We start from the raw sequence: 24,655 nt of genomic DNA, 5'->3' as shown, positions 1-24,655 counted from the left end.
CGGCCAGATGTGCTGCAGACTTTAAAGAGATCACAGATGCCAGCCCAGACTTACTATACCCAACAAAATTTTAAATTGCCATAAATGGAGAAGAAAAGATTTTACACAATAAAGTCAAATTTAAAGACTATCTATCCACAAATCCAGAAGGTAATAGAAGAAACCCAATGACGTTAACTACACCCACAAAACCACAGGAAATAATCTCACACCAGCATAACCCACAGAGGAACACACACACACACACACACACACACACACACACACACACACATACACACACACTACCACCACCACCAACTACCACAAAATAGCAGGAATTAACAGTCATTGGTCACTGATATCTCTCAATATCAATGGACTCAATTCCCCAATAGAAAGACACCGGTTAACAGAATGGTTGCAAAAATAAGATGCATCCTTCTGCGGCATACAAGAAACACACCTCACCATCAAAGACAGAAAATATCTCAAAGTAAAAGGTTGGAAAAAGATTTTGCCACAAGAAACAAGCTGGTGTGACTATTCTAATATCTAACAAAATAGACTTCAAACCAAAGTTAATCAAGAGATAGGGAAGGACTCTTCATACTCACTAAGGAAAAATCCACCAAGATGACATTTCAATTCTCAACATCTGTGCTCTAAATACAAGGGCACCCACATTTGTAAAAGAAACAAATTGTGCCAACTCATTTAATTATATGTATCTATGTATATGAGTGTGAATTTGTCTTTCTGCAGATCTACCTACCCTTTGGGATGAATACATAGAAGAAGTAAAAGAAATTACCTGATGACCCAGTGAAAAAGAGCTTTGATCCTGCTTTGAGTTTCCAGAAAATAGAAAAGCTTCATTCTCTCAGCATTGGGTGGGTGTCTGCCCTAGATATTCTAGGCAAATAATCTTTATGAAGTTGAGGAAGTCAAACTCTATTCTCAGCTTATGGAAAGTTTAAAAATTCACATTTATTTATTTGTATTCTGTGTACATGCCATGGCATACAAATGGAGGTCAGAGTACAAATGTCAGTTTTTCCATCTACCATGTGAGCTCTATGATTGAACTCAGTTCTTCAGCATTGGTGACAAGCACTTTGACCTATTGAATCATCTTGCCATTCCCTTAAAGAGTTTACTTGTTTTTGTTTTTGTTATTTGTTTTGTTTTGTTTTGTCTTTTTTTTTTTTTTTTTTTTTTTTTTTTTTGAAGCTGAGGATTCAACCCAGAGCCTTGCGCTTGCTAGGCAAGTGCTCTACCACTGGGCTAAATCCCCAACCACAAGAGTTTACTTTATAAAAACTCATGAAGTAGTATTGGATCTTGCCATTTTTTTCTGCTTGAATAGGTATGACCATGAAATTTTTATTCATTATCTTATTAAAGGTTACCAAGAAATTGACAGCCAGGAAGATGTTGTCTTTTTCACAAAACAACCAGACACAATACCTTCTTCAACTGGAACATGATCCTGTATTTCACTTCATGGACTTTGGCCACCATGTTCTCATTGCGTGTTAGCAGGGAAGGGAACTTGCCAACCTTGTTTAGTCCTGGGCCTGGGATAAGCAGGATCTGCTTGATGAAGACATTGCCTCTCCTAGTACAGGATGTTTTAGGAAAGTTTGCTGCTTGTGGCTGCTCAAGCTGCTAAAACTGGAAAAGAGAAGGCAATGTTAGAAGCTAGATACGCTTTATGTGGTTATAGTTGTTTTATACTGTGTTCGTGTACATATAATTTGAGGGTCTTACATGAGATCACAGATAAACCTTTTATCAGTGTTAGTAAAGATGCTTCTGGAGTGGAATATAAATGAATCTAGGAAACAAGGTCAAACCTCTGTCATATGACATCACAATGTGGCTGTGTGCATCCTGCCTTCCCCTGAGCATTATTTCTGACATGTGAGGAAAGAAGCCCCTCCATGACACAGAAAATCACAGGGTAGGGTGAAAGCTGTATTTTATGTTCTTCAAGGAGCCCTGGGTGAAGAACTTGCAACTTTATCCCCAATAAAACTGGAAGTGAAGCTCACGACCAGTTCAGGCAATTCAAACTTGTTTTGGGAATGGTACCTACCCCTTCACTGTTTTGACAATAGTTAAAAATACCACCTAGATGTACAATTAATGAAGATTCTGTGTGTTGACATGTCAATATAATTAACTTTATTCCACAGGAAACAGACCTGTGAGAAGATACCCAAAGGGTGACGTAGAAGAAGATTAGGATAAAAGGAAAGTCCCATTTACTGGCTCTGTGGTCTGGCAGCAAGGGTCATTGAATGCCACTTCTTTTTACTGTTTGTCACTCAGATACCACTCTTTGAAGAATACCATTGGAAGACCTGTTTTTCTGTGCTGGAAAAAAATCACCCCAACGATCAACTGCTCCTCCAGGCTATAATTCCTCATTTATTTTTGTCAAATAAATCTATGCAAGATGGCCACGGATACATTATAGTTTATGTGTGTTTTTGTGTGTGTGTGTGTGTGTGTGTGTGTGTGTGTGTGTGTGTGTGTTGTTTAGGTCAGAGGTCAACTTCTGGTTGTTCCTCAGGTGTTGCCCATCTTCATGGCAGCATGTATTCTTGGAACCTGGAACTTACTGAGTAGGCTGTCTGGGCAGCAAGCTCCATGGACCTTCTCTGCCTATCCAGAAATGGGACTATAAGCATATACCATGTAGTTTGTCTTATTTAAATGTGTTCTGGGGATTGAACTCAGATCCTTATGTTCATACAACATACACATTACCAACTGAGATATCTGAATTATAATTTTTAATGAAAATTCCATATTTAGTACCTAACAAGAAGTAGATGATGTTATGAGTTACCTTTTTGGTATGATCAACTTGTACATCTGGAATTTGGCAAACCTATGGAGAAATATTTTCTCACTTTAGTAAAGGATAAGTCAAATGAGAGAAGTGTTAGTGAAGACAGTCACTGCCTCTCAGGTAATAGGAAAGATAAGGATAAATATCCTGCAGAAGGTGAAAAAACATTTTTGCTATTCCTCATCTGATGGCCATGCTCAGTGAAGGAGTCTATTGGAGAGAAACATATCTTTCTTCTGCCAATAGTATTTGTTCGGAATCCTCCCAGGACCCTTATATTTGCTCTTTCCTTTGCTTGCAATGTATCCTCTCCATTTTTTTTTTGTCATCCTTGAAAAGCTTAGCTCAAATGTCCTTTCCACAGGAAAACTCTCCTGGTTAGTGCCTACAATGACATGTTTCTTTGCCAGAATGGTTGGCAGTTTCTATCCATAACTTCATGTTTTTATGTGATTGTAAACAATTGCTTCCTCTGAGAGTGTAGGTCTATAAGAACATAGGCCATGGTTTGCTTCCTATTTAGCCCTGTTGCCTCATTTAATGCCTAATGCAGAGTAGCCCCTAGAAGATTAATTCAATGCTAATATAACAGATTCTTTTTTTTTTTTTTACAAGAAAATAACTCTTGTATCCATCTTTTCTGCTACTTATAGGCCTTTTATCCATTTTCATTTTTACTCCTTTGTTCTTCCCTTTTACCTTCCTTCCATTTCCAGGCACCGATAGGATTCTCTCAATGGATTTTCTCAAAGGGTAGAGGTTGAGGATATCTTCAAGTAGAGGTCTCCTTTTCCTGGAAGTGGTTCTGCAGACCTGTAATGTGAGGACCTGGAAAGCTAAAGTGGAAGGACTGCAATTTCAAGGCTATGTTGAGTCATCTGTAAGATTTGGTCTCAGTACCCCAGGACTGGGAACATAGCTTGATTTTACATTTGCCTAGCATGCTCAAGGTCCTGGATTTGATCCCAGCACCAAGTAAGTATCTTTCATGAAGACAGAAAAATATTGATTCATCCCAACCTTAAATGCTAGAGTAGAAAACTTCAATGTCTACAATGTAAGAACCCAAATTTAGAACCACATACTGCATTCTACTGAGCCATGTCTGGCCGCAGTGTATGACTACATCTTTACAAGTGAATAAATGCAAAAAGGGAATGCAACAGTAAAGTGAGCCACTGTATTCTCACTAGCTTTAAAGAGTGTGGAGTGCTGTGGTGCAAATACACATTAAATCTGCTCATACTAAAAAAAAAAAAAAAAATGATTGCAGGTGATCTGACTTCAAGTATGCCTGTTAAGTTTGCCTAATAAAGTTTCTATTGCATTTTCTGTTTAAGTCATTGTACTCTTCAGCTCCATAATTTCTATTCTGTGGGATTTTTTTCATGTTTTGTATCTGCTTGGGAGTTTTTCATTTTACCCTTTTCTTCTTCTTCTTCTTCTTCTTCTTCTTCTTCTTCTTCTTCTTCTTCTTCTTCTTCTTCTTCTTCTTCTTCTTCTTCTTCTTCTTCTTCTTCTTCTTCTTCTTCTTCTTCTTCTTCTTCTTCTTCTACTTCTTCTTCTTCTTCTTCTTCTTCTTATTATTATTATTATTATTATCATTATCATTATATATATATATGTGTGTGTGTGTATGTGTGTGTGTGTGTGTGTGTGTGTGTGTGTGTGTGTGAGAGAGAGAGAGAGAGAGAGAGAGAGAGAGAGAGAGAAGAGAGAGATGGATACCCTGTTCCGTGGGCTTGGTTGCCAGATGTTTATTATGCTCATTGGTGTTGTCATGTTTCCCTGGCAGTTTTTGTCTTCCCTCTATCTTTGTGAAGGTTTCTGTGTATTTCAAGACACAGTTTCTTCCTTAAGACCTTACCTACATGGATAAGGAGTGTCCTTTATCACAGCTCCATGTTCCAGAGGAGAGTGTCTCACTGGCTGTGGTGTTTAGCATTCATGGCATAGCAGATGTTGAAGGTAAGTAAGGCTTGTGGTGCTTTTCAGTTTCCTATAATGGAATAGGCAGGCAGAAGTGGGTACCAGAGCTGGTAATGTGCACTTGCTCAGCTGCAAGGTAGCTGTGGGCACCTACATAGTGACATAGGCCAACTGCAGAGTTTTGTATAATCCTAACAGGTGTGTAAGTGGTAGCTGGGATGGACTGTCAGAGCACCTGCTATCATGGGGGCTGGCAGCATCCAACTGTTGGTGACATGAGCTAGCTGAGATCCAGTGACAGGGATATGATTGGCTCTGTATGAGATGGCACCTGAGGAGCAGGTATTGTTATGCTTGTTCATGTAGTTTCAGGAATAAGCTGTGTTTCAGATATAATGATGGGTAGGTATAAGGTTGCCTGGAGCTGGAGACCTTCTCTCCAGTCCCTAACAAGCCCCGTCAGTCCCACAGCCCACTTATAAAAATAAACACACAGACGCTTATATTATTTAAACTGCTTGGCCATTAGCTCAGGCCTACCATTGTCTAGCTCTTACTCTTATATTCAGCACTTTTCTAATAATCTATACTTTGCCACATGGTCCATGGCTTGCTGGTGCCTTACATTGCACTTGTCATGGCGGCAGCTGGCAGGTCTCTCTCCAGCCTTCCACTTGCCCGAATTCTCTTCTCTGTTAGTCCCGCCTATACTTCCTGCCTGGCTACTGGCCAATCAGTGTTTTATTTACTAACCAATCAGAGCAGCACATTTGACATACAGAATATCCCATAGCAGTTGCCTCTAAAGACAGGATCTTTGGTAGCTCTGGGGAGAAGGGGTGGTTTGTAGTAATGGCTTAGTAACCTTGAGACTACAGATGTGTGTATCTGCCAGCCTTTCAGTGGTGAAAGCAGCAAGGAATCTTCTGTGGCTATGCTGACTGTTCATTTCTCTAGCATCATTTCTGTGAGCATCCTCAGTGCAGCCAGCCACTGGTCCAAGACTAGGAAGATCATGGTGTGAAAGGTCTGTGGTGTGAAATAGATCAATCATAATTTTGGGTAGAGATGGTCATCTGAATTTATTTGTTTGTTTGTTTATATTTATTTCTTTATTTTCAATATGCTGGGCACTGCAGTGACTACTGTCGACACTGATAAAATTCATCTCTTTGCTTTCTTCCTGCTGGTTGCCATCTGACTCAGCTACTCTGTTCTTTTTGTTGAACTGTGTGGATTGAAACTGGGGCTCATCAATTTGGCAGTTCCCTCAAAGGTCCCAAAAGCAATAAGCTCACTCTATTTACCTTGTTCTTTTAAGAGATCCTGGTGAGACAGTATCAGCTACTGGCAGCATGTCACATACAAAACAGAGTTGTTATTCTTTCCCACTGATCATAATTACTCTTGGGTTTCTTCTTATATGGACTTCTGATTCTATCCAGTGTGATTTTTCTTCATGGGCAACTGGGAATTTGTTCTTTGAGGTAGAAGAAAGGATAAATTCTCCTACTTGGTCATCTTGTTAACATCATTTCTCAACAGGCTTTTAAAGTTCAGTTTTCATCACAGGAGAAGGTAGGGACTTTAACTCAATGGTACCCTCCACACAGTCTCATCTATGACTCACATATGCAGGCATGATAGAGTAAGCAGCCTGCATCCATCATGTTCTTGTCATTTTATACCTTTCTTCACTTCTATAAAAATCTTATATTGAAGACTTACCTCTTAAGCATGGGAAAACATAAACATCCAATTATTAGCAATTTAACATTATCTTCCTCACTTTAATGCAGTGTCAGCTATGAAGATGTAATCCCTAGAAAAATAGCTGAGTTATTTTTGTTGGCAAGGGGTATGTGTACACATTTCATGGTTAGTACTGTGTCACTGGAGAATACTGCTTGTGTTTTAATTAAAGTCCAACATTCTTTGTGGTTGATATGTTTTTCTTTGGTTTATTTACTTAAGATTTATTTATTTTCAACTCACATGTAAAAATGTAAAATTGCACATAGTACTGAGGTATTACATAATGTTTGATACATTTATATGCTGAATATTTTGAGCTTTTATTGGGGTGTTAAAGCACAAACCAGTGGCTTCAATGGGGGGAACCTTATTCATAAAACTCCTAGAGGAATGCAGACATTGCTGAAAAGACATAAGTAAATAATATTTGTTTTATAGAGAGTTGGTTCAGACATGTGGCCAAAGTACTATAGTTTTTGTTTTGTTTTAACTCTTTTATTTCAATTTTGTTTTACTCAGAGGTTAATAATACATTCATTCTAGAACAGCTCTAGGTATATTGAAACATCTAACGTAGGACACCAGGTTCCCAAACACTTGTGCAATTCACCATCCTCACTATCTCCTGTTGTTAACATTTGGCTTTCATTTTGTACAATTCTCTGGGTTTTAACATGTATGCCATGCCATCCTCTTATTGCGGTATGACACAGAACATTTACCCTGCCCTCAAAATCTCCTGTGATCCCCTGATTCATTCTACCTTCTCACGGAACTCTACCAATTCATCATCTCTTAGTGGCTGTATAGCCTTCCCTTGCCAGAATCCTGAGACTGGGCATTACAAAAACCTTTATATTTCAGGCTGATGACTTTTACTGAATAATATAGTGTCAGTTCACTTCGTGACTTACTTTCAACACTGAAAGAATACTATTGCTTTATGTGGACATACTATACTTTATTCATTCACTTTCTCAAGGGCTACCTTGATAATTTCCAGTTTCTAACAATGATGAATAAAACTTGAACACATATCATGTGAAGATTTTGTGTGGACTTAAGGTGTTGCCCCTGCTTGGATAAATACCAAGGAAAGAGATGCTAGATTACTCAGTAAGAGTATGTTCTATAAGAAACTTCCAAAGGGGTGATGGTATTTTGTACCCAGTAGGGATGATTGCCAGCCTCCATTGCTCTTTCTTCACTGGCATGCTGTAGTATCTCTCTTAATGAGTTGTGGTTTTTTTTTTATTAACTCTCTAATGTATGTCATCTTTTTCTGTCTTCTTTGATACACAAGTTTTTTAAGATTACTAAGAGGTTCTGATGGTGATGTGTATAAGTGCCAAATGATGCTGAGGAACCATCATGTGTCCATGAATCAGGCTTAATATTCATTTTCTTGGGACAAAAGTTGAATTCAGCAACTGTTGCTTTCATTAAGGTAACATGTCAAGAACCATTTTTACAAACCTCAAACCCAGTGTTTTATCAGGAGACTTAGTGTTAGTCAGTGCTCTTTTATGAAACATGCGAGCTCCTCAAACATCCTGCCATGATCATATGACTGCCTCTCAAGTAATAAAGGCCTTTGAATATGAACAACCTCTGTCATGATTTGCTAATTCACTTCAGTGGCTTGCAAGTGACCTTTCTGTCCATATGACTGCCAGTGCCCAGTTCCAGTTAATACATCAGGGTGGAAAATGTGGATACTGTGTTACCTTGGCCTCTGAGAAGAAAGAAATCCAAGCTTGGAGGAGGGAACACCACCAAGGCCAATCTGTAGCCTTGGTTTCCCAGTCTGCTGCATTTGATGTTAAGATAATAAAATGAGATTGTGACTAGAGCTATTAAACTTTAATTTGGACATCTTGACCGCCTGATGCAAGTGTGACACCTCTGACTTGGATTCTCCAGAAACGAATTCATTTCACTTTCTCGAGATCTGAAGAATGAGGTTAAACAGTTCTGGCAGAGTTTAAATTCTGACTCAGTCTCAAAGCAAACCAACCAAGGTCACTTTCTGCCTTGTGATTCTTTTAAAGTGACTTGCATATTTGAATGTCACTCCTGCTTGCTGTATTTAAATGCAATTAATAACTTCTTCACTATCTTAAGGATTATTCAAAAGTACTAGGATAAACAAGAACACAACAGGATTGCTGAGCAGTGACTTCAGCCCCATGAAACACCTGACTAACATGGTTTATCCTTGTGGCATACAAAAGACACTTGAAGTAGTTCTGACTGACTGTTCTTAAAAAGGAAGAAAGAAAAACCTACTTGATAAGAACTTCCCCCACTATAAAAAGCTGTGCACTTTCTGCAGGAGTGTTTAAAAAGAAGTCAATCATGGTAGATGATTTAATATATGGGATTATTCCAAATACTGCATTTTTCTTGAATGGGAGGTAAGAAACATGAATCCACTATCAGCATAAAAAACAAGCTTTCCCTTTTATGACCATTCTTTTCTATTCTATGGGGATAATTAAATTAAATGTAGCTTAAGAGACAGTGCGAGTCAGAGAAAGAGACAGTGATTTCATAGGCCAGAAGTTACTGAGATGCATCTGCTGAAGCCACACTCTCAACACAGTGCTAATTTACACTCTATTATGACTGCTTAGATGACCTAGAAATGATAGGGCTGTGAAAACAGACCAGCCTCTGTTGGGGCTGAGGCCACCTCCTGAGTTCTTTTAGTAAATGAAAGCTGATTGGAGCAATTGTGTAATTTTAGCTAGCTTCTCCTTCAAACACCTTTTATTTTTCTCTTTTAAGAAAAAGGAAAAAAAATCATCTCCGTTATTTTTTTTTAGAGATGAAGGTAGATGAAAATAGCCAAAATAATACAAATTTCACACAGTAAGAACTGTTTCTGTTTCTTGGTTTAAGTATATTTGTTTAAAAATTTTAGCATGTGAAAAGCAACTAAAATATCTTACAAATCATGTACAGACACATTTTCAAATAGCTCACAAATAAATAAGTAAGATGGGTCTTGTGCCCATGATCTTGAATAAAAACACACATGCACAAGCACAAACACACATACACAGAAGAAAAAAATAAGCAAGGGAATTCTTTCCTATAGTTGGCCTCATGAATACAACCACCCTCCTGTCCTAGTCACTGCCTCTGGCCAAGGAAAACATCAGGGTCTACAAGGAAACAGCTAGCTAAACAGAAAGTGTAATGAGCCTGCACTTTTGGGCCAAGTCCCCTGTGTCAAAATTGGTGTCCAGCATTTCTTGTTTCAGATGATCTTGGGACTGGTTTTTATATAAGTGACAAATGACTAGAGAAAACATTAGCATAAGTAAGCCATGAAGACCTGGACACAGCTTCCTAAGATCTAAGGAAACATGTGTGTTCCTCAGGGAACTGGGGAATTACATTTTTTTAAGCGGTATGAATTTACATCAATGGACACCCCCCACAACCTAGGTGTGGATGTGGGGGGGAGGGGCTGGAAGGAATCTGGGATGAAATTATTTTCCTTATTCTCAAGAAGAGCAGACTTTGTTTTCTTTTCTTTAACCTACAGATTAAGAGTTGAGAAATGTGTGACTGTGCACATCATCACAGCAGACTAACAGACATTTTTATGATGGCTAATATGAAGAACTAGTCATGAAGAAAAATTCATTAATGTCTATTTATATTCTTTCCAAAACTGTTCATATTTCTTTGCAAAAGGATTTCAAATGTGTTAAGATACCATATCCTGTAATAGTTAAGAATCCTAAATACATACAAAATGTACAGACCTAAGTGGTATGCAGTTACTACCTGTATCAAACAAATGTTACTATAAAATGAACACTGTATTTCTTAAAGGACTGGAATATAAATTACAACAAAATAAAACTTCAACAAAGTTCCCATTGTTCTTTTATAGCTTAGTCCATAGTCCAGAAAAGATGGTAAAATTAAAATCATAGACACCTTTCAATGAGAATGACATTTAACCACAGAAGAATAAATTTCCACAAACCTTAAAATAGTGGGACCTGTAGGCAGGGGTGGGAAACTCTACTAGGGGTTTCTTTCAGTTAAAAACTCTGGCATGTAAGGAGCAGACTTTCACAGCTTACTGATCTATTTTGCAAATGGAAATGCCAGAGTTCTTCCTCTATTACACTTCAGAATAAAATTTTTCTGCTCTATAGTTTGTATTTCTTGTTTTTACTGAATGAATTAAAAAACAAACATATCTACAGAAGGATTTCCAGGTTCAAGGGACTGCTTATGTGAAGGTATCGTTAGGATTTGAACTTCCTGGAGAAACTCAGGATGTTCCTGACTTATCATCTTCTGACAAATATCTTTCAGGTCACACACTTGTATGTCATTTGTTTTATTTTGCCTTTGTCAGGGTTGGCCTTGAGTCCAAGGTCCCTCTGCCCCAGAGTGCCGACATTACAGAAAAGTGCCACTCTGCCCTGTTCTGTGCCTTCTGTAATCCACAGCACTTGAAAACCACCAAAAAGGAAGAACAGGGCTGGCTCAGGGGAAGGATTTCAGGGGCTGTTAGAATGCTTGCATCAAGTCAAGCTAAATAAATGGCTATTACCTTCTTCAAGTTCATCTTGGAAGGAAACCGGACATCCAATGCTTGTCTTTGAAATCATTTATTTTTATCATTTATTTATTCTTCTATCTACTCAATGGAAATAAATGTTGGGAGCTGAAGACCAAGTTGCGTTTCCCAGGGCAGACCCACCAAACAGGCTAGATGAATTAAATGGGAAGAGTCCATTAAGAAAATGATTCCAGTCACCATGAAGCCAGCACTTGCCTGTCACTTCCCTACTCTGTCTGCAAGTACCCTTGCAGTCTTCACACACAGTTGATCACCTCACAGCCTTTCTGCCTTTCAGGCTGGCTTTTGCCTCTCAGCTAAAAAGTCTTCCAACTTGCTTTCTAATTATCCAAATCCTTCATAATCCCACTACTAAAATTAGGTCACACATTTTCCACAAAAACCTCCTATTTACTTCTTTGTTATCTAAATTCCTTTGGGTAAGATAGTGCTCCTCATTCAGCTTAGCAATGAGGACCCAGTGTTTGCAATACACACTGAGTATGGCGTGACTTAGCTTTCTCCTCCCAAGGCCAGAGTCTCTCCCCCTCTACCTTCTTCTGCTGTTCCTTCTCCTCTTACCTTCCCTGACCTTCTTCACAGAAAGATCTGATGAGCCTTTCAAAATAGGAACTAGAAAACTGAAGATATGTATAGCAAGTCTTCAAGTGTGAAAAAAATAAAGAAAAGAGAAAAACCACCCACAAATCCATACATGTCACCCAGTCATTTACAATGTAGACTCCATTGTCAGTTTCTCCTAACAATATTTAACCTAACCATCCTTCCTTTTTATTTTAAAAGTTATGCTCCCAGATCTTCAGTTGCTAATATTTGCTTCTAAGTATTTAACGTGGCAATGAAAAAAACAGATAAATTATTTTTCTGGGCTGAGAATGAATCCCAGGGTCTGCCTTATTCTTGCTAGACAAGCACTCTATTGCTGAGTCAACTCCCAGAGTCCTGTGTATATTAGCTTCTAGAATACGTAAAATAAAAGGTAGATTGAGATGACTTCAGGGACAATATGGAATTGCTGTAACTCCTCATTTACTAAGCAAAAAGTCAGGGTGATGTCTAGAGCCAAGATGAACCATTCTTCTTCCCTCACATCCACAAATCTCCACACAGGCCTCACGCTTTCCCCTTGTGAGTTCAACCCCACCTTGTGAAGCAAATCCTGTGCCTTGTACCCTTCTGATGTCTGTTTGCTCTTATGATCCATTCCCTCCTAGTCCCTTAACTGTACCATCATTCCCCTTTTGGTGTATGTGGATGTTCTGGGACTTATTTTGTGTCACTTGACACAAGCTAGGATCATCTGGGAAGAGGGAAACAATGTGTAATTACTTCCATAAAATTTCATATAGACAAGTATATATGGCATTTTCTTGATTAAAACATGATGTGTGAGTGTACCAGGGTTTTTTTTTTGTGGGGGGGGGGAGGCACCAACCAGCTCCCAGATCATGACACAGAGACTCATTATTAGTTTTGAATGTTCAACCTAGCTTAGGCACAATTCTGGATAGCTCTTTTAACTTAAATAATCCTGTTTCTCTTGAATTATATTTTGCCTCTGGGCTTTTTACTTTTCTTTATTCTATATATCTTTCTTTCCTTCTGACTCTGTGGCTGGCTGTGTGACTGACTGGGTGGCTGACCCTTGTCATCCTCCTCTCCTCCTTTTCTTACTCCAAACTCTTCTTCCCTAGAGCTATCCTCCTATTTATTCTCTCTGTCTGGCAGCCCTGCCTATCCCTCTCCTGCTTAGCTATTGGCCATTCAGCTTTTTATTGGACCAATCAGGTGCCTCAGGCAGGCCAGGTACAATAGATGCAACCCATCTTGACATAATTAAACAAACATTCTTACATCCTTAATAAAATGCCACAGAAACAAAAGTAATATGCCCTTAAACAGTTAAAGTAATATTCTAGAACACAAACAAATGTAACTTATCTTTACCTTGTTAAAATAATATTCCACTGCATGGGATGGACTTGCTCACTGTGGACAGAGCCACCTCTGCTCCTGGGTTGTATAAAAAAAGCATATGAGCAAGCCATGAGGAGCAAGCCAGTAAGCAGCATTTATGATGACTGCTTTAGTTCTTGAGTCTTTCCTTGATCCCAACTTCCGCTTCCCACAATACAGACTGTGATGTAGATGTGTAAGACAAAACAAATCCTTTGTTGCCCAGTTGAATTTGGTCTGTATTTTATGGCAGCACTCTACAGCAAACTAGGACATGATGTATATGTTGAGGTTGAATTAGAAAAACAATCCCCCCACTGACCAGAGCTGCTATGGGAACAGCACCTTGGAAGGCAGGGACTGTTTTGTGACCAAATGTATGCATGGAAAAGTAAAGAGTCATGCTACCTGCTGCTTACCCAGGTTCAGATGTTAGCAGATATGTAAGGTAGTTGTAGTGATGCCTCCTTAAGTCATGATCGGTCCATTGAATGACCTGAGGGAGAGGATGAGTTTTTACTGAAAGCCCCAAATATGAGGTCTTTTTGGCTCTTGAGACTCCTTGCACTATGTGGAAAGGTGTGAGGCCTATTATGTACAATTACTACACATTCTGTAGAGCTGTACCAGAGGATCTGTTGGGATTATGACAGCATTAGCCTTGATCAAGAACTCCTGAATGATGTCAGCAAACCCAGTGTGCAGTCTTAGGTAGTTAAAAGGATCTAGTGGATCAAGTGGAGAGAAGGCTTGTGCAAAGGAGATACTCAAAGCGCATCTCATGACTTGGGAGAAAACCCAAGAAATGTAATGTCACAGAGCTGCAGTGTAACCTGCTGCCTCTATTGGGGGTGTTTCCAGGGTCTTGCACTTTGTTCATAGAATTGCAAGAAAGGCCCCAGAAAAAGTAAAGCAGCAAGAGGCTTTACTTAGGAGCAAAGTAAAAGTATCAAGGAAGCTGTTGACTCTTGTGGAAAATGCTCAGTGGTGTGGCTCTTGATTGAAGCTTCCTTTTATCTTATCTAAGAGAAGGAATTGCTTGCTCCATGTGAGGCTTGGGTGAGTCTCTATTTTGGTTGATAGACTTGGGTCATGTAAACTTTTCTCTATTATGAGGGTCTTTCCCCAGGGTACATCTGGTGTTGTTCATATGTGCTTTTCCAAGTATGCATGGTAAAAGATGACAATTAGGAAATTCTTCCCTAAATGTTCATTTAGAGGACATGGTTGGCCTCATACCCACTTCAGATCACGTTATCTCCCCACCTTCCAATCCCAGGTCTATTCAGGAGCATAACTGAAGACAAAGGGAGAATTATCAAGAGGGTACTAAAGAGGATGACGTATTTCCAGTGTTTGAAGCAGGTATATATGCAGGCTGATGTAAGGAGTGGTCCAGTGGTGCCTACAGTCCTAGGTGTATTGTTAGAAAAAAAGGTATGTTTACTGTCCAAACCAAGTGGAGTCCCAGGTTGCTACGTTTTCCTGACTCAAAGGAAAATGAAGACACCATGAGGGAGTGAAGTGGTGTGGATGCAAGTTCAGGGCAGAGACAGTTTGGTACAATTGCGAGAGAGAAGCAAATCTGTACATTTGGTTTCTAAAATCCCAATTACTTCATAAACACACACTAAACACACTAATTATACAATTGGGGGAAACAAACCATAATTTGTTTCAGTTGTTTATATTACAATTTCTGAATTATTTTCAATCAGAGAGATGACTCTATTAAGTCACATTGCTGAGACTTAAAACTCAAATGTACATCTGTTCTGGAAGTGGATTAACAATGGGTTCATATCTACTAATGCACAGTTCTCTCGATTTCCTGTGGGGGAAATTTGCTACAGTATACATTGCAACAGAATGTCATAAAGAATACTGAAGCCAACTGCTATGGGTGAGTACAGAGAACCTGTGGTGTTCTCCTTCTTCTTGGTACCACAACACCACATAGAGCCTTAGGGAGTAGTCTAGTCAGCATCTATAGATGTCATCAAGAAGTATATTGTACCCTGTGAAAGATGCAGCTGGTTTCATCAAAGATAACTTTGATCTTTGATATGTTTTTGTAAACTCTGCCCATGTCCATGACTGTTCCTTCTCCATCTGGTCTACCCTGTCATCTGCAATAAAGGTGTCACTAAACAGTTTTGCTCCTGTAGCTGTCTTGCTTTTTATGCTTATTTTATGCAGGAGGGGCATCTTCTGGGAACCTGGATTGGCCAGTGGCTGTGACTTCAGGCCTTAAATATATCCTTCCTCTTCTTCTCTTGGCAGGGCTGTGTGAGGGCCAGTCTTTCTCTTTCTGGGGCCAGGAATCCTCTTGTTACATTTGTATAACTTCTGCCTCGACAGAGTTCTTGCTAGGTTATCACACAGCACCCCCCCCCCCCCCCCCCCCCGCCACCACCGCCTCCAACACACTTATTTTACTGATCTTTCCATGCCTCAGTTTCTTCCTTTGTGTGAACTGTCTAATTCCTGCTGGGACTCTGATTGAGGATAGTGTTTATCCCACCAGTTGGCTCATGAAGACATAACTTAAAGCTATCTTCCAGCAACCATTTTGCTCTGTACAGTGAATTTATTTCAAGTTGCTCAAGCTTCATTATCAGAAGAACCACATAAAATAATGGCACTCTCATAAGTCACTCTCTCAATTTCATTTAATTAAGAGACAGATAAGATGGTGAGGTTTTAGGTTGATTGATCTGCTCTTCTTTGATTGTCTTCTTGGAATCTCCTGGTTCTCTTTATCTTAAGATAACTTCATTGCTCATGAAGTTCCAAGCAATTTAGATAAACAGGAATTTAAATTACACCTCTTTAAAAACATCTTTTTAAAATTCAAATCTTCTTTTGGTGTGTGTGTGTGTGTGTGTGTGTGTGTGTGTGTGTGTGTGTGTGTATGTGTGTGTGTAGATGCCATAGTGTAGATGTGGAGATCAGAAGACACCCAAATGTCAATCCTTGACTTCCACCTTAGAGTCTCATGTTTTGTTTGCTACTGAATAGGCTAGGCTAGCTGGTTTGAGTTGAGGGCTTTGGGGTCTTTCTGTCTCCACCTTTCATCTCACTATAGGAGGGCTAGGAGGTGGGATTACAAACATGGGATACTGTGTTCAGCTTCATACAGACTCTAAGGATTCAAACTCAACAGTCCTCATGCTTCCTGGGCAGGGCAAGTACCTTACTCACTGAGCTATCACCCCAGCCCTGAATGTTTAATTCTTAGTCTTTATAAGCTAGACCTCTTACCATGTAGCCTATGGTTTGTTGGCATTTTCTTTCTTCTTTCTTTCCCTTCACTGTTGCATGTTCTCTTTGATTCGACTGCGGCCGCTTCTCTAACACACATTTTACACCTCTTCTGACATTTTTCTTTTTCGGTCAGAGATATTTCAAGTTAATCTTAGCTTATCTCTTTCATTCAGCTTTGACTCTTTGAAAAAAAAAGTAGAGAAATATATCTATCCTACTATCCTATGGCAGCGTCGGGTCTAACTGTACCAGGTACAGGGGCAGTTCTCTACTCATGTACTGTTCAAAGCTAGCAATGTTTGCATGAGGAAGATATAAAGCTTTTCTTCCTGTACACATAAGTACCAGGATTTTAGGATCCCCTCAACTGTCTGAAGCTCATTTCTATACTCTGTCATATGTGTCTACAATGTATGTGTGTATACAATGTGAATTGCCCCAGATAATTGCCTTCTCAGTATGCCAGGCTTGAGCCATGAGAGCATTGTGGGAGAGAGTGGGTGACAAAAATGCTTTCATGATTGTAGGAATTAGAAGGATATGATATAAAATTTCACTTGAAATTTTGCATGGAGTTTCTGTGTCAAAATTCACTTCATGCTGTATTATCTTAGTATTGTAGCTGCCATTGCAAATGACATGATGTATGATACTCCTCAATGGATGGAGATAAATCACTCTGGGCACTCCATTCATTCTTATTTTGAAAAGACAGTTTGGGTTTTATTAGTATAGTTTATGTTTTAAGAACAGGAAATGAAATGGAGGGTGAATGTTTTCATCAAATGTAAATATTTTTCTTCCTAAGGAATCAGTAGAAATTAAAGGTTATAAAGACCACAATAAATATCAATTACTATTTTTTAACACAACAGTTTCATTCACAATATTTATTACTTATATCAACTGCCTATGAAGAAAGTAAGAAGAGAAAGCTGTTGGATTTGTTTTAAGTGAGATACTAAGATTTCTGAAACATGACTTGTTCTTTCAGTGAACAAAACAGCATTCTTTGTCATTGTCTCCATTATTTTTCTTTGATTGTTCTATGACAACATGGTCAAGGCAACATATAGAACAAAGTTTATTGGGATCTTAAAGTTTCAGAGGGTGAGTCCATGGCCAACATGGTACAGAGTCTGGGAGCAGGCAAGCATGACTCTGGAGCAGTAATGGAGAGCTTACATCTTGATCCACAAACACAACGTAGAGAGATAACTGTGAATGGTATGGGCTTTTGAAATCTCAAGTTTAACCTCAATGACATACCACCTCTAACAGTGCCATACTGGCTAATCCTTCCAAAACAGTTCTACCAATGAGGGACCAAGCAATCAAACATATGAGCCCATGGGGGCCATTCTCATTCAAACCATCACCATCATAAACAGCAGAAAACCGCTGGGAGTCTTATTGGACAAGGTTTAAAAAATAATACCTCCTAGGAGCACACAGTGAAGACTAATGTCGCTCACGGAATCCACCCCCCTCCACAGCCCCAGCAACAAAGAGTGTCTCTCACAGATTCTTTCTGGAGAAGTTACAAATGAATACATAGATGGTATGCTGGGGACAGAGTGAAGGGACATACCCTTTATGTTTCTCAAGACTTTCATCCCACATGAAATAAAGTATAAATTAGTTGTTTTTAGGTGGGAAAAGTTCTGCATAGATGAGGCTATAAATCATGTTTTCTTAGCAGTTGAAAAATATTTTAGTTAAATATTCTTTATTGACTTTTTCTCATTGTCACCTTGTGAAAACCCTTTTCCTCACTTATTCTTACAAGAACAGACACAGTCATTTCTACTTTGAGCTTGTTTCTATACTTAAGCTTTAAGATATTACATCTACTGTCATGCAAGATACTTTTCAACTAATATTTTATCAGCCAATAAGCATATATGTCCACCACCTACTATTTGAAGATGTGCCTAGAGAACTCACAGGACACTGATGTCAAGGGGAGCCTCTTGCTATGATCTTGCATTCAGGTTCTCACTGCAGGAGTTGTGCTTCTTGCCTCTGCACACAATGCTGTCTGCTTGCCCTTCTATGATGTGTCCATGTCACAGGGTCCTGCCTTCCATGAACCTTTTTTTTTTTCTGGGCTGCATGGAGGCAAATCTCAATCCAATGATGCCAAGCCAAGTACAAAGGGGTTGTTTTATTGTTGATTTATGCTCACTGTGTCTTATATTTTAGAAGAGATTTGGGAGAAGAGGGTGGGCTTGGCTGGAATGACATTTGCTGCAGACTAGTATTGCCTGTGGAGACAGAAAAAAGATGAGAGAAACCAGTGTTGGTAGTTGGGTTTCAATGTTGTCTTGCTGCTGCTCACATATCTGCCTGTGCTGATGATGCTAACATTCACTTGACATCTCTCCACTCCTTTCTGGGGACTTCTCAGTATGGGGTTAGTGTCTGTCTACCAGAGCAGCTTCTCAGTCACAATGACTTGGATCTGTCACTGTGTGTTCATCATTCTAAATGATACTAGGAAAAGAATCTCAGCCCCAGAAGTCACCTTTGGTTTTTTTTTTTTTTTTCAAATTTTACGATTTTTCTACACAGAAAATGGGTTGTTTATTTCTATTTCTTGGTTCCATTTGCGGAAATCATTACTTATGCAAACACCAGTGCACCTCTGACATAGAATTACCTCTGTTTCCAGATGTAATCTAATAGAGAAAGTACTGTAGAAAACTCTAACTATATGATGGTCAACAACCCTCCTCCCACTTAACTGCTTACTTTTAAACACTTATTTTCCTCATGAAAGAGTTCTAGTAAAATTAGAATATAACATTCCTGCATGGGAGAATTTACCCTCAGAATTTCCCACAAGGCCAGCAAGAGTGCTCACACAGATGAACATTTGTTGAATAAAGCAGCCATCTGATTTCTCTTTATTAAAATTTGTTTCATAAAGAGTAATTAAATACACTTGAGTTTTTTTTTTGTCATTAGGATGGAACTATTGATGAAACTTCATTATGTCCAAGGAGTAGTTTTAATACACTAGCTTGGTGATAATGAAACTCCATAAACAAAATAGTTTGAAAGAATAGCAATCAATCATCCCTTCACAGTTCAGGAAGCCAGAATGAGGAATAAAGATGCACAGGAACCATGCTTCCCGTGAAGGTGTTGGGGGAGAGGCTTAACTTACCCAGTCCAATTTCTGGTGGCCGCCATCGCCCATCCCTCTGCTTTCCTTATTGGCAGTGTCAATAGTTCAGATTCTGTCTTTGCACATCTACCACCCCACCTTGCTGTATCTTCTTCATTTATGTTTTGTATAGGACATCTCATTGGATTCATAGTTCACCTTGGTAACCCCATTCTCATTGAACGCTACTTAGCTGAATTGTAATGTGACACTCATGGGCTTAGGACTGTGAACATTGACAGATCCATCACATAGGGCTTCTTTGGAAACATTGCATGGTTGAGTGATTTACAGTAAAAGAAAAAAAATTCTCAGTAGAGTTCATAGATTTTTTTTTCACATTGGGTGGGAGGAAAATCAAGCCATGATAAGGTCTGCAGCAACATGACTTTTTGGGAAATGTTCTACTAATGGCAGAAGAATGTAAATCCTATTAAAGTTGATATACACTGTAGACAAAAGTACTGTCTCTGTCTTGATACAATAATAAATAATAAAATACCATTTGTCTTAAATCCCCCTCCATGTATCTCACAAATGTAATGATGATGTGTATGGAAGGCATTACTCTGACAAAGCATGTGACTCATAGTTGAATAAAGAGTAAGTAGTTATTATAGCAAAAGAAAATGATGAGTTGCTTCCACAGAAAATCAGACTTAAGAGAGCCAGTGAGGTGGGGTATTGAGTAGTACAGGACAATGATTATGGTAGGTAAATTAATTTGTTATGAGGAAATCAAGTCATCATGAGTATGAGATAGGATAAAATATCTTTCATGATTATGCCTCTCCATGACATGTACTGGAATGTCAGTGTCAGAGCGTCCCAGGGCACATGGTAGTAGAATCACTATCTACAATAGGCCAAGAAGATGAGAACTAAAAGACAAGTATGCTATCTGTGTCCTGGTGGCTGTGGGAAGTACTTTGGCTTAACTCTTACATGCCAAAGACCAATCATTTTTAATTTATTAATTAAAGCATTCAACCTACCCACAAGATGAACACATGACCCAAGCTTCCTGAGTCACAGTGTCCAAAGCATGGGGCAGGCTACTTAATTTCCTGCTTCTATGAGGCTCAATTTAGGTAGAAGCTGATGGTGACAGATGCTTGTTCATCATACATAACGTGCTTCGAAGGAATATCAAACGTTGCATCTTTGTTCCAAGAGGCTACAAGTATGACCTGTGGAGCAGGATTCTTGAACACTCAACTCCTCCTGAGGCAAAGGCAGAGGAGCTGGAACCTCTCGACATGGTCTAGAATTTTCAGTTCTGGTGTTGGCAATTCAGCTAGCAGATGTTTTCAAAATCCTAGTAAAGTTTGATCATATCCCTTAAATATCCTAGAATATAAGAGTGCTGTAGGTCTAAATAAATGGCAGAGGGATCTCTCCTTATTTTTAACTGTCTATGCCTAGAACGACATATATCCTTCCTGGCCAAGGTCATGTCAACTTGACACAAGCTAGAGTTATCTAAAAGGAGGGAACCTCGATTGAGAAAATGCCTCCATAAAATCAGGCTGTTGAGCATTGTCTTAATTAGTGGTTGCTGGAGGAGGCCCCAGTCCATTGTGGGTGGTTCCATCCCTGGGCTATTGGTCCTGGGTTCTATAAGAAAGCAGGCTGAGCAAGCCATAAGGGAGCAAGCTAGTAAGTAGCACCCCTCCATGGCCTATGCATCACCTCCTGTCTCCAGGTTCCTGCCCTGATTGATTGAGTTCCTGTCCTGATTTCCTTTGATGTCAAAGCATAAGCAGAATAAATCCTTTCCATCCCCAAGTTGCTTTGGTCATAGTATTTCCTCATAGAAAGAGAAATACTTACTAAGCCACAGAGAGCATAGCTGAGGAATGCATACGCATTCAATGGTAAAGATTCTCCCACTCTCTATTTTATCCTAACCTTTTCAGATGGGCCTTGTAATGTCTTTCCAAGGTGCTACCATGAGTTGTGGCTGATAGAGCTTCTGATAGAGCTAATTTTTCTAGCAGTCCATAGTTTCTAAACCACTTAGCTCTCAATACCTAAGGATGTGACTGAACTCTTTAGTGATTGACACTGGAGAGATTCTAGAACATTGGCTGTTAGACTTGGTATTAATTGTATCTCTCAGCCCAGAGGCCAAGAACTGAATTTCTCCAAGTACAATGGGTTTCCTGTAGTGACTTTCCACTCAGAGTCCAAACTCACCTCTGTGCATAGTAGAAGAGGTGGTCAGCAGTAATATTCCCCACATTCAGGCAGGTGAATGCATGAAGAGCCCCTCAGTCTCTGTGGCCATTAAATTTGGCACCAGCCCTAAATTTCCTAAAATAATAAGCAAATATTTTTCAGTCTATTTATACTTTGCACCCAGACACGAAGCACCTCACTAGCTAGCAAAGAATGTGTAAATACTGTTGAGGACCCTCCTCCACTGCAGCTGAGTAAATGGGACTCTTTGTAGCTTGTTCAGCTTGATGTGGTTGTTCTGTCTGCTCCAGCCTTGAAATTTACTGTGAAAAGCTTTTCCTAGGTAGGTTCACATGGCTGGCTTCTTGGGGCCAGACTTCACTTCAGTTCTGAGTTGACAATGAAGTTGAATTATAAACAATGCCCTGGCTTTGTATAATTTTGAGTCACAGTTTTTACACAGAACTCAATCAAGTTCCTCTAGTGTTTGTAGCTGCTTGGGTGCTGACTTAATCTGTATCTATGTACACTGTCTACAAGGGAATACAATCATTTGCTATAAAGCTTGGATCATTAACGAGATCAGTCTCTGTATGGACAAGTCTTTGTAGATGTCAACAACTCCATGGTCACAGAGGGTATCACAGGGGCCATAACTAATGGAAGATACTCAGTTGTAGTTTTTCACTTATGAAGCATCAGATCCCAATACCTTAATGAGAAAGAGGAAGGAGCTTTCAGTACTATACCTGGCTTGGGAACAGTGCATATACAAATCACATATTTGATTATGGCTGTAATCTTGGTGTACATCATTTCATCCATAACTTTAAAAATAAACACAGCTACTTAATATAAGCTGTATGTACCATGCTTATGGATCAATGACCATCAAATGATAGTCCATGAACCAAACTCAACCCTCAGACTGATTCTTAATGTAAATCTTCATTAAAATGCAGCTGTTGTGAAATGTTTATGTTCTTCACAGCCCTATTTGAAATACTGAGCTCCACAATGACTATGTTTAACACTAGAGCCTTAAGGAGGTCATAAAAGTGGAGTGAAATCATAAGGGTGGGACCTAAGAAGGTAGCCATTGCAATCTGAGATGAGACACCTCAAAGGAGACTTTGAAATTGGACTCTGACCTCCATAACTGTAAGAGAATACTATTGAAGCTGTTCAGTCAGTGGTATCTGATGACTCAGCCTGGAAAAACAATACAACTCTCTGCCTATTCAGTCTATAGTTCTTTGATGGCCTTCATAGCCTAAATTATTTCCTTTCTGGCTTATTATTGAAACATCTTGCCAACCACTATTTAGATAGTCATGCAAGGCCTCATTTTAGTGGTAGCATGATGTCTGCTGATGAGCCTCTAGATGAATCTTGGCAGATTGCTGCCATGACATGCATTTTAGAGAAAGTGGTTGCTTTCTTTAGCTCAGTTATTTTTCTCTTAGCATAAGTTCCAAGTTGTGATCTGACTTGCACAAAAGCCATGAGTTACTCTAACTTTGTATATTACCCTTTACTATTTGGAAAGTGCTCTCCACAATGGCTCACTGGCCTGAGTATCACCAGTTTTCCATCCCTGACAATAGGTGTGGAATTGGTTTTTGCTCTGATTGCATATAGTGTCCTTGTCTGAATGAATGGTAACCTATATGCCTACAATCAGAGGCCTCAGATGTCTTATAAATTAGTAACTTAATTTGTTATAAACATTGATCTAAAGGATTAGTTTACATTAGGGCACGTGTGTGTGTGTGTGTGTGTGTGTGTGTGTGTGTGTGTGTGTGTGTGTGATTTGACTATTTTGTTTAAAATATGCTCTTTCTATGTAGCCTAGGCTGACCTTGAACTCATGATTTTTCCCTCAGCCTCCAGAACATTGCAAAGATCACTCTTGAATTCACATTTTGTTCCTTCTGTTGATTCTTTTAGATGCCAGCTTACCTTACTTTAGCATTGGTATCTTTTCTCTGATTATCCACTTGATGGACTATCCCATGCTTTCTCTTACTTTACTTGGGGTCCAGTAAGCCATATTGCTTTCACATATCTAGGTTTCAATGATGTAACCTCACAAAAAAGCCCTGTCTTCTATCTCACCAAGTCCACACTCCTGTCCTATATAGGCTCTTTCCTATGGCTTTGTTGGGGAAGTTGAGTCTACTTTGGAGTTATGACTATAGATTGGAGAGTCTTTTTTTGGAACTGTCTATGCAATGCATATTATTCATTACTAACATTCTCTGCCATGCTCCTTGCTTACAAGACACATTAATGTGTTTAGTCTTTTGACGGTATAATTTTAGTCTAGAAATGTCTTAATATATCCGTAGGCTATTCTTCATTTCTTTTTCCAGCTAGTCTCAAGATAGCTGGGGAAAGCAATTGATTCCCTTTTTGACAAATGTCTATATGTTTACATCATACACCAGGACTCCTTCCCAACTGTGGAGATCTGCCACAAACTAAACAACACTTGGAATAGACAACAAACAAGATAAACCAATAGACCCTGTGAATTACTTCATGATAGGGCCAAGAGGGAAAAGCAAGCAAGGAAGGCTGAGCATGTGAAGAGGGGGTGCAGATGCATTCTCAAATGCAATTGCAGGCTTAACAAAGCATGCCCAAGAAGACATCAGACAGTCTCAGACTTAAAGGTGCTAGCTAAATGGGGGCATTGTCTTGATTATAATGATTCAAGATGATAACTGAATGAACAACTGGGGAACAACTATAGCAAGAGCAAAAAACCAAGATGGTAGCATGGATGAGTGGGGATGACTGAGCTGTCACATTCTGGAAAGAATCTAAAGAAAGAATAAAAAACTCACTGACAAAACAGGTATGCTTTTTAAAAAGGAGGACTTTTCTCTCCCTCTCCTCTTTCTCTCTCTCTCTCCCTCTCTCTGTCTCTCTC

This window comes from Onychomys torridus, chromosome 18 (assembly GCF_903995425.1).
Source record: "Onychomys torridus chromosome 18, mOncTor1.1, whole genome shotgun sequence".
NCBI classification, from domain to species: Eukaryota; Metazoa; Chordata; class Mammalia; order Rodentia; family Cricetidae; genus Onychomys; species Onychomys torridus.
Note: the sequence above shows the minus strand (reverse complement) of the source record.